The sequence below is a fragment of the Triticum urartu genome, chromosome 2A (genome assembly GCF_056163025.1).
Source record: "Triticum urartu cultivar PI428250 chromosome 2A, HENAU_Tu73, whole genome shotgun sequence".
In the NCBI taxonomy this organism is placed as follows: Eukaryota; Viridiplantae; Streptophyta; class Magnoliopsida; order Poales; family Poaceae; genus Triticum; species Triticum urartu.
Window position 1 is genome coordinate 727,508,194 of NC_141874.1, and position 11,878 is coordinate 727,520,071.

The following is an 11,878-nucleotide window of genomic DNA, read 5'->3' on the forward strand; positions in this document are numbered from 1 at the left end:
TATGCTCAGTCAAAGCCTTCAAAACCCCGTTGACTAGCTCAAAACCCCTCTAAACCCCGAGGGGTTTCGCCTAACCCTAGCTCCCAACGTCAGCCGTCCGATCATACCCTCGCGCCAAGCGACAACCCTCACATCTGGCCTTCTAGAAGGAACTAGGTGGGTTGGCTGTGTACGGGCTCCGCGCCGTTGGATCACAAGGACGGCTCCACATCGTTGGATCATGGGGCGATCCGCGAGAGGCGATCCTATTCGTTGTGCTCGGCTGCTCGCCCACCACTGACTCCGTGAAAAAAAACTTTATTGGGCCCAAAAGGAAACCAAGCTCTGGTTGGGCCGTCGAATTGACGTTTTTTTGCATCGTTTGCTCTGTTTATTGTGAACGTGCTGGCTATGTATTTTTGCATCGTTTTTTGCATCTTTTTCCCTGTTTTTGTGAACGTGCTGGCTCTGTATTTTTGCATCGTTTGAAATCAATTGACATTGCGTAGCAAATGACCAATTTTCAAGGGTCAAGGTCAAATTTATTTTTATCATGCAAAATGGCCACAAACTATTAAAAAATTGTTTCCTTTTGTTCATACAATATATATGACCATGGATTCTCACGCGTGCAATTAGCTTCTTTTTCTTTTTCAAACCACCGTTTCCCACACGTGTACACTCTATGCCGCGGTGGGTTTGAAAACGGGTTACTTCACATTTGACCCCGTTATTGCCACGACCAAATAACACGTAGCACTACGGCTATTTAAGCCACCCCCTGCCTCTGCCATCCCACATCCATCTGCCCTTCTTGCTCTTCGACCCCTTCTCCGTCTTCTACACATCCCTCGGCCATGCAGTACACCGGACCAACCTACCGCTTCCCACCCACCGTGCTGGAGAGGCTCTACCTTACCGGCGTGTACGTTGATCGCATACTACGTGTGTGGGCGATATCAAGGCTGAGGGCGGCAAGGAAATTCACCGAGTTCTTCCTCGCGTCCGGCTACCACCACCTCCCGAGGGGATCTCCAACGATGTTCCGCGTCGAGGAGGTCATCCAAAACCGGGTGGTGGTTGCTCTCCTTTCCCACTTCACCAACACATTCGACGCCTTCTACCTCCTCGGCTGGGTGTTTTGGTGTGGCTCCGAGTTCATCGCTTTCACCACCCACAACAGGTTCACGGAGTACAACAACATCTTCCCCACCGCGACGCGCATGCACACTCTTCCGTACCCCATCGACAATGCCCCGGAGGAGTAGTGAAAAGGGCGCCCGAAGGAGGAGCGAGGTGGAGAAGGCGGTGGCTAGGGTTCTAAACCCTCTATCTTTTTTAGTCTATGTTATGTTAAGTTGTAATTGAACTATGTTAGAGTTGCTATGGGCTTGTTGGCCCTTTTCTTAAATTCTATTATTAAGTTTTCTATCTATTCTTTTATTAAGTTCTTCCTAGTTTGAGCTATGTGATCGTGCTATGGACTTGTTGGCCCTATCTACATATTGGGACTACATATTTGTTGATTATTTTCTTAGAGAGCTCGGCTTGTTAGTAGGGTTCCCTTGTTAGTAACCACCTAGTGCATGCAAGCAAGCTTATTTAGTAGGGATGAATGAGTACAACTAAGCAAGGTAGTGGCTCTTTTTTTACACAAGCCACAAATATGTAGCCACCTAGCTAGAAGAGAGGAACCAGCGGCAGTGACCGTCGCTGCATCTGTGGCGGGTGGCGTGCAAGAAAGCTACTTGGTCAGTGCATCGTGGCGGACGCATCGGTGCATGCAGGCTCGGTCGGCGCATCGTGGGATCGTGGCATCGGCGCATCGTGGGATCGTGGTATCGGCGCATGCAGGCTCGATCGACGCATGCAGGCAGGGTTTGCTGGGTGCATGCATAGCAGGCTTCTGTCCTGGCGGCGCGCGCAGACGTTTAATGCAAGGGACGGCCCAACGAAACCACGGCCCAACGGTCGAACACCGACACCACCCAACACGGCCCACTTGTCAGGTCGAACGGACGACACAGTCCAGCGTGGCCCCACTAGTCAGAGTTAACGGTCAAGCCTTTGACCCGACAGCAACGTCCGTTGTGCCCAATTATTAGTGTTTCTGGAAGGGACTGGGGAAATTTGAGCAAAAGTTAAGAGCGCGGGGATGAATGAGTAGAGCTAAGGAACCAGGGACACAGATGTAAAAATCCCTTAAAAATGGTCTGGGTGCTAGTACCATGTCTCTCTTTTTTTAGAACACTTTTACCTCCCCATCTTGCAAACCCGAATCCCGCAATACAACAAGATGCGTCAGTTTTGAACACTTAATAAAGCAATAACATGTTACAGGAATGTAGCATGAACTGAACTGGTAAACTAAACTCAAAACGTATGTCCAGCATAACTATGCAGTATCATGTTACATAGGCAGTGGAAGTACAAATGTCTCATTTTAACAGAACACTTACATAGTAGTACTAAAGAAAAAGTGATGTAGATATGAGAACACCTGGCGAGATTGAAGAAAATAATGGAGTATATCTGATTATTTTATCCTTAGAGCTAGAGTTGTTGATGTAATCAAACCATGTATTACATGGTAAGATCAAAAATGGCATTGATCGATAGTGGAATCCCCTTCCATCCCGTGTCGCTCCCGCGACCGACTCGAAGGGGAAACCCTAACCACCGGAATAGCTGACCCCGTCCCCTCCCTCTGCTTGCCACAACCGGCTCACACTGATGGGCAAAGACTAGTCAGCGTCGGGGCCTCTCTTCCCCTTCCTGATGGCGGCCGGGAAGGGCTGGTGAGATCAGGTGCCATTGTGCTAGTAGAGAGCGTGGTGGCGCTACTGCGGACAATGGCAACGGTCCGTGGTTTTTGGGGTCTGTGTGTGGATCGCCCAAAGACGTTGTGGCGGCCACGGTCGGGTGGTATCTTCTACCCAACAGTGGGTGGTGAGCGCATATGTGGGGGTGCACACCGTTGGTCGCATGGGTGGCAGACCGGCGTCGCGCGTTGAGCTTGCTCTCGGGGCCTCCTCATCGATCCTTGGAGTTGATCCGGAGAAGGTCGTATCCTCCGTCAGTCCTCTTCCTGCCCTGTTGGATCGCGAGGCGATATTCGGTTGGTCAGATCTGATGGCTGGGTGGAGTTGGTGGCGTTGGGGGCTATGGATTGGGGGAATCCCTTGGCCAGCTGCAGCAACAATGATACAAGTGACACTCCGGGTGTCATTCCCCTTCCCGTAGGCGGCATCGAAATCCCGCCCCTACCCTTCACCTCCGAGTCCCGGGTGAAACCCCAAAATCCCAAGATTGTGTGGCGACAAGGCATCGTTGCAATTCTGGAAGGTGCCACGTCCATCTTGGGACTATGGAGTATTGGTCGAGGCTTCATAGTTGGAGGTTGACTACCTAGATCTTCATAGGTGCTCCCGCTCGGCTGCTTGTTGTTGACGTTGATCCTTGCTAGATGTGGTGGCGATGTACAGGTTGTTGCTTAGAGAGGTGAGGTAGCTTTGTTGGCCATCGTCTCCCCAACAACCTATTGATCCTAGTCATATGAGCTTGGGGGTGAGCGGTTCTGCATGCCAATGGTGCGACATCGTCCGATCCAGAGTAAGAGTGCAGGGGGCATCCTTCAGAGGCAAATATAAATGGCGGACAACTATGGCTTGTCTCATGGGAGTAAACGGAGCATGGGTTTCCTCCGTCGGCGGGCTTCTACCTTGTCTTGGTCATGTCAACTGAAGGATCTTGGTTTGTCGAGGGCCTCAATGCCCGAACTTGTTCTTGGTGCACTCGAAGCTCGGTAGTGGCTCATTCCGTATCATGTATCTTTGCCCTTTTTTACTTTCTATTGTAATGGTTTTTGTATGTTCGGTTGTGGCTTTATCTATAAAGCGGGGCAAATGCCTTTTTTTGGAGAACAATTGTCATTATTATTTGAGTTATGCTTTAGAGACCGTGACTTCTACACTGAAAAGAGTGTCATCAAATCTGTTGAAATGACACCATGTGAGATAAGGTATGGCAAGACAAACGATTTTGTACTTTCTTACAATTTGGTAATGTAAGACATATGTAAAATGTTTACATGTCTATCCCAAATCAATTAAGTGCTACTTTGTAGGTTATTCTAGAATATTGGGTAGTGCACCATGGCAAAATGTTTGCCACTAAGAACAATGTGTTTTCGAAGAAAATGTTTCTTGCAAAAGAATAAGTGGGAAGATAGTGCAGCTTGACGATATTAGAGAATCTTCGTCATTGGATCGAATGAAAGAAATGTAGGAAGTGGTTCCAAAAGTTTCCCCCTACAACTGATATTAAAATCTCCTCAATAACAAAGGGGAGATCATTACAACCAAGCATCTCCATGAAATCAGTAAGGAAGTCATCCTTGTCTCTGGAGTGAGAAAATGCACAAACATTGTCTATGTTCCATTTGAACCATGTCCTCTTATCCATAAGAGTCATTCTAGTCATGTAGTTACTTGCTACACAGGTATCAGCTTCAAACAAAGTGTCACTAACCCCATAATTAAGTAACCCAAAGCAACAACAGCTAGTTGCCAAAGCCATACAAGGGTAAAATGGCCACTAACCCCAGCCACTTCGGCGGCAGTTAAAGCATTTTATCTCTTGATTTGTATAAATTCCATGTTTTACTCATAGATAGTTTCTTTAAGACATCTTCTCTTCTATTCCCCTAAATTCATAGTGTTAAAAAAACCAGCCATTTAAACTTTTTTGTAAGTAGCATTGCTGGTGCTACAATGTAATTTTGGTTAATAGTGAAATCACAAGTGGAAATCTTTTTTGGCTTAGGTATAAATAAGGAAGATAATATCACTCTCTCATCTCTTGGATCATCACCCTATTCGGAATTAGAATCAGAAATTAAATTTGTAATAGCATCAGGGTGAAAGCTATTTAGCTTTGCTCGGTATTACATTTTTTGCTCTGTTTCCCAATCTAGTAGTAAACAAATCACTTCTAGATTTTTAGATCCTTAATAATAGAAATAGAGTACTATATTTATTAAGTAGCTAGGAACATTATTCATAACAACTTGTATAGAATTTTCTCTAGATTTTTCTTCATTGCTCTCTCAATAGCTTTATCCATATTTTTCCCTTCATCCGTTTTTTGTCCATACCACTCCTTCTTGATGCTTCATCCAGAGAAGCTATGTGCTTGGTATTTTTACTCTTGCAATAACATCACATAGATTCATTTTACTATCATCATTTCCCACCCTAATATCTTGTATAGGAGCTTGGAAAAAAAAAGCCTTAGTCACTTCGGCATTGGAGAGCTTTTTCTAACAAATATCTCTCCCTATGGTGTACCAAATATAATGGAATTGAGACACATGAATTCCATTCTCTTTATTAGCGTCACTTCGTATTTATGAGATTCTGTAGCATACATTTTATTTATCAACTTCTTAATTGATTTCATTAATCCTTTGTGTACTAACACTCAACATATAGTTGGACTTTACATGACATGTTGAGATTGAAACTATCAACAAAAAGAAAGGGCTGTGGTTGATTGGATGCAAGCGTCATCATGCATGCATTGTTGCGAAGGGCCCATATTTATATTGGCCAGTTCTCCAGACACTCCTTCATTTGGGTCTAAAACATGTGAGTGACAAAGAAAAATAAACAAACCAAAATAGGAGCGCATCCACTCACCAGCGCATTTCGTCAAAGAGGTATGCATAGATGCTTCCAAATGGTATCCTCCCACCCCTTACCTATTAGAAAAAAAACTCTCACATTAAACCTAAAGATCATTGAGAGCATATTTTGATGATGCAATGTAAAGTTGATGAAAGGACATGTCAATACCTAAACGTGCTTTTGAAGCAAAATTGTGTTGGGTCAGCTGAAACAACATCCATCAATTGCTTTGTGATACCGAGAGTTGCCCCCAAACACTTCACAGTGGTCTTTCGAATAATGCCTCGTCAAGTGCTTACAGGGAGCCCATGATAAGACAACACTGGCTTTATATTGATCATATATCCTGGTTCTTTGTCGGCATTGAGTAAAGCTTCGCATCACCAAGAGTTCCCCCAAACACTTCACAGTGGCATTTCTAGTAGAAAAAAGTCCATTTTACTCCCCTGAAGAAAATGGGTTGTTCGCATAACCCCTTGAAAAAAAATTGGTTCACTTAACCCCCTGATCTATCCAATACCGTTCATAAATAGTCTTGGGCGGATTTTCTCGGGTGGTTTGCTGAGGTGGACATTGTCAAAGTGGTTTGTTGACCAACGGGGCCCTGTGGTTAGGTGAAGAGCGCAGCCGATTCATGCCGATGGTGCTGTCGTTCTTCGTCCGCGCGGCTAGCGCCCCGCCCTCATGCTGAAATCTTATCCAAGAGGTTCGCCCCGCCCAGCTATACATTCCTGGAAAATGAATTTCTTCGGGTCGCAGCAAATCACCGTCACCCATGTCTTCTTCCTTGCCTCAAGCATCGACCACTGCCACCTCGATCTGTTCGTCCGGTGACCCCCGATTCTCCTCCTATTCTTCTCGAGCACCATCATGCTCCCCTGAAGCTAATCATCCCCTCCATCTGGAGCAGCGCGTCCCCAAGGAACTCTTCCTGCATGGCCAAGCTCTGGCGTCCACTGTAGTTATTTGTCCGCGCGGCCAGCGCCTCCTCCTCGATGTGAAACCTTGTCCGAGAGATTCGCCTTGATCCACTAAACATTCCTGCCAAAGGAATTAGTTTGAATCGTTGTAAATCGCCCTTACCCATGTCTTCTTCCCCTCCCCCGACATCAAGCGCCACTTCCTTGATCTTATCCTCTAGTGACCCCTCCTTCTCCTCTTTTGGTTCCCAGGCATCATGGCGCTTGTGACGCCCCCGATTCAATCATACACTAATCATACACGCAAACGTGTACGATCAAGATCAGGGACTCATGGGAAGATATCACAACACAACTCTACAAATAAAATAAGTCATACAAGCATCATAATACAAGCCAGGGGCCTCGAAGGCTCGAATACAAGAGCTCGATCATAGACGAGTCAGCAAAAGCAACAATATCTGAGTACAGACATAAGTTAAAAAAGTTTGCCTTAAGAAGGCTAGCACAAACTGGGATACAGATCGAAAGAGGCGCATGCCTCCTGCCTGGGATCCTCCTAAACTACTCCTGGTCGTCGTCAGTGGGCTGCACGTAGTAGTAGGCACCTCCCGAGTAGTAGTAGTCGTCGTCGACGGTGGCGTCTGGCTCCTGGGCTCCAACGTCTGGTTGCAGCAATCGGGTATAGGAAAGGGGAAAAGGGGGAGAAAAGAAACCGTGAGTACTCATCCAAAGTACTCGCAAGCAAGGAGCTACACTACATATGCATGTATGCATTGGTATCAACTGGAATAAGGCTATCATATGTGGACTGAACTGCAGAAAGCCGGAATAAGAGGGGGATAGCTAGTCCTTTTGAAGACTACGCTTCTGGTAACCTCCATCTTGCAGCAGGAGAAGAGAGTAGATGGTAAGTTCACCAAGTAGCATCGCATAGCATAATCCTAACCGATGATCCTCCCCTCGTCACCCAGTGAGAGAGCGATCAACGGTTGTATCTGGCACTTGGAAGGGTGTGTTTTATTAAGTATCCGGTTCTAGTTGTCATAAGGTCAAGGTACAATTCCGGGTCGTCCTTTTACCGAGGGACACGGCTATTCGAATTGATCAACACGCTCGATCCCATTTGGGGTGCACCACATAACCCAACACGCTCGATCCCATTTGGCTGGACACATTTTCTAGGTCATGCCCGGCCTCGGAAGATCAACACGTCGCAGCCCTACCTAGGCACAACAGAGAGGTCAGCACGCCGGTTTAAATCCTATGGCGCAGGGGTCTGGGCCCATCGCCCATTGCACACCTGCACGTTGCGTACGCGGCCGGTGAGCAGACCTAGCAACCTCCATTACAAAGGAAGTTGCGTTACGCGGTCCAACCAGGCGCGCGCCACTCGGTCACTGACGTCAGGAAGGCTTCGGCTGATACCACGACGTCGAGTGCCCATAACTGTCCCCGCGTAGATGGTTAGTGCGTATAGGCCAGTAGCCAGACTCAGATCAAATACCAAGATCTCGTTATGTGTGTTATTTTGAAATAACCACGGACGCCGACCAGGGCCAGGCCCACCTCTCTCCTAGGTGGTCTCAACCTGCCCTATCGCTCCGCCACAAAGTAATCGTCGGGGGTCTTCGGGAACTCAGGCCCACCTCTACCGGGATGGAGCCACCTGCCCCTTCAGCCCCCAACATCGGAATCACTCGTGGGTACTCCTACGAGCCGACCCGACTTTAATCACCACAAGAATCATATATTATGTATAAGTATATACCTGTGACCACCTCCCAAGTCATCACTGCCCGATAGTATAGCATGGCAGACAGACAAGAATGTAGGGCCACTGATGGTAAACTAGCATCCTATACTAAGCATTTAGGATTGCAGGTAAGGTATCAACAGTTGTAGCAACAATGACAGGCTATGCATCAGGATAGGATTAACGGAAAGCAGTAACATGCTACACTACTCTAATGCAAGCAGTATAGAGAGTAGAGTAGGCGATATCTGGTGATCAAGGGGGGGGGGCTTGCCTGGTTGCTCTGGCAAGAGAGAGCGGTCGTCAACACCGTAGTCGTACTGGGTAGCAGCGGCGTCGGTCTCGATGTCTAGCCAGAGAAGAGGGGGAAGAAACAATAAATATAATGCAAACAAATGCATGACGATGCATGACATGACAAAGCGCGATGCTAGGTGTGCCCTATCGCGGTACGAGGTGGTACCGGTGAAGGGGGAAAACATCCGGGAAAGTATTCCCGGTGTTTCGCGTTTTCGGACAGATGAACCGGAGGGGGAAAGTTGCGTGTTTGGTATGCTAGGGATACGTGGCGGATGAACGGGCTGCGTATCCGGGTTCGTCTCGTCGTTCTGAGCAACTTTCATGTTGAAAATAATTTAATCCGAGTTACGGATTAAAAGATATGATTTTCTAAAGATTTAACTAATTTCTGGAATTTAATTAATTATTTAATTTAATTCGATATTTGGATTTATGACATCAGCATGATGTCATGCTGACGTCAGCAGTCAACAGGGGTTGACTGGGTCAACTGACGCGTGGGTCCAGTGGGACCCACCTGTCATACTCTGTTAGGTTAATTAGGGTTTAGCTAATTGATTAGGCTAATCTAATTAGGATTAATTTGTTTAATTAGTTGATTAGTTTAATTAATCAAAATTAATTTAGTTAATTCATTCGTTAATGAATTATTATTATTTTTATTATTATTTTTTTGTAAACGTTCTGTGGGGCATGGGCCCCCCATGTCATAGGGCCAGGGGCCTTAACGGGTTCTGGCGCTCGGGTGCAGGGGCGGGCGCCAGGCGCGGTTCGGGCACGCCCGAGCGGGCGCTGCAGGCCGGCAAGGTCAGTGGCCAGGACAGCCGCGGTGGTGGCTGCGGGCGGTGCGCAGAGGAGGCGGGGATGGCCGGAGCGGCGCACGGAGAGGGAAGGCGAGGCCGGAGCGAGCGGCACGGCCAGGGCGAGGCTCAGGGCAGCGGCGGCAGCAGCATGCGGCAGCGGCAACAGTTGCATGGGAGGCGCGGGGAGAGGCAGAGCGGCGTGGGGAAGGGGGCGGCCGTGCGCGTGGCGGCGGCCAAGGACAGAGGAGGGCGGCGGCTGCACGGTGGGGGGGCAGAGCCGCGCCGGAGTAGTAGCGAACGGGGGAGGGGGGGAGAGGCGCACGAGGCACGCGGCGGGGAGGCAGCGGAGCGCGCGATAGGGGCGAGCGAGGCGCGGGAAGAGGCCACGGGTGGCTGGGCGAAGCGGGGCGACACGGTCGCGGCTGTGGGCGCGCGGGAGCGTGAATGGGCGCGGGGTGAGCGCGTGCGGGAGGACGCGTGGACACGACAGTGCAGACAGGGCGAACGGGGGCGGTGCGTGCGCGCGGCGATGGGAAGCGCGCGCTGCGGGTGAAGGCAGAGAAGGAGGAGGGCCTCACAGGGGGTGTAGGGCACGCGCCAATGGGGGCGAGGAGGGTGACGGGGACGATTCGGCGAGGCGACGACGACGTAGAGGACGACGGGGAAGCGCCCTGGCGACGACATCCAACGGTGACGGGGGTGGCGACGGGGAGCGACGGAGCGCGGCGGGCGGCGAGTGCCTCCTCCCTCGATCCCGATCCAGTCGGGGGAGAGTGGGAGATATTTTTGGGGAGTGGGGGAGTGTCGGTGGGTTGACTGGGGGGAGTGGGGGGTTATGGGGAGAGGGGATGGGCCGGCCAGGTGGGTGGCCCAATGGCGTGCTGGGCCGAAGCCCAGTGGGGGTGTGTTTCCTTTTTTTATTAGTTTTCTGTTTTTATATATTTTTTATTTCTCTTTTTCCTTTTCTGTTTGAATTCAATTTAAAACATTTATGCATCTTTTTAAAAATGTGTTTACTTCACCATAATTACTAGTGCAATATTTGGCGCCCACCGAACATTTTTGGTTTCAACTTTTAAAAACTTTTGTTGTTTGCCATTTTCTGAATTGATTTTTGAATCGGTTTGAACTAAAGAAAGTTTAGCAACAGTAATCACCGATGACATGGCATCATTAGAAGAGTTTTACTGTAGCCTAATTATCCGGGCATTACAAATCTCCTCCACTACAAGAAATCTCGTCCCGAGATTTAGGAGGTAGAAGGAAACAGTGCGGGGTATTCATCTCGCAGGCGGTCCTCGCGTTCCCAAGTGGCTTCGTCTTCAGAGTGATTCGACTACTGGACTTTGAGGAACTTGATCGCCTTCTGACGTGTGCGGCGTTCAGCTTGGTCGAGAATGCGGACCGGATGCTCTTTATAGGAGAGGTCCTGTTGCAATTCGAGTACTTTATGATCCATTTCTCGGATTGGATCCTTGAAGCATCGGCAGAGTTGTGACACATGGAACACATCGTGAACCTGAGAAAGGTTCGGCGGAAGCTCTAGTTGATATGCCACTTTTCCACGCCTTTCGAGAATGGTGAAGGGACCGATATAGCGAGGAGCAAGCTTGCCCTTGATCTCGAAGCGGTGAGCACCCTTCATTGGTGTAACTCAAAGATAAGCCTTTTCGCCAGGTTGATAGACCATGTCTTTGTGATGACGGTCATACTGACTTTTCTGTCGTGACTGAGCAGTCTTGAGATTCTCGCGTATAATGCGAACTTTTTCTTCGGCCTGTTGGATAATATCCGGACCGAAGAGTGGACGTTCCCAGTTTCTGACCAGTTTAGAGGGGTCCGACACTTTCGTCCATATAGCACTTCGAAGGGGGACATCTTCAGACTAGCTTGATAGCTATTATTATAAGAGAACTCGGCATATGGAAGAGATTCCTCCCATTTCTTGCCGAATGAAATTACACAAGCTCGAAGCATGTCTTCGAGAACTTGGTTGACACGTTCAACCTGTCCTTGCGACTGAGGATGAAACGCAGTACTGAACGACAGATGAGTCCCCATAGCTTCTTGGAAACTTGCCCAAAATCTTGAAGTGAATAAACTGCCACGGTCTGAACTGATAACCAGTGGAATACCGTGAAGTGAAATAATTCTGGCCATGTAGAGAGTAGCAAGCTGACTAGCAGTGATTGTCTCTTTGACCGCCAGAAAATGGGCAACTTTGGAAAGCCGGTCAATGACGACAAGAATAGCATCATTACCTTTCTGTGATTTGGGAAATCCAGTGACGAAGTCCATTTCAACATGGTCCCATTTCCATTTAGGAATAGAGATAGGTTGCAGAGTTCCAGCAGGCCTTTGATGCTCTGCTTTGATACGGCGACAAACGTCACACTCAGCAACATAACGAGCAATGTCCTGCTTCATATTAGA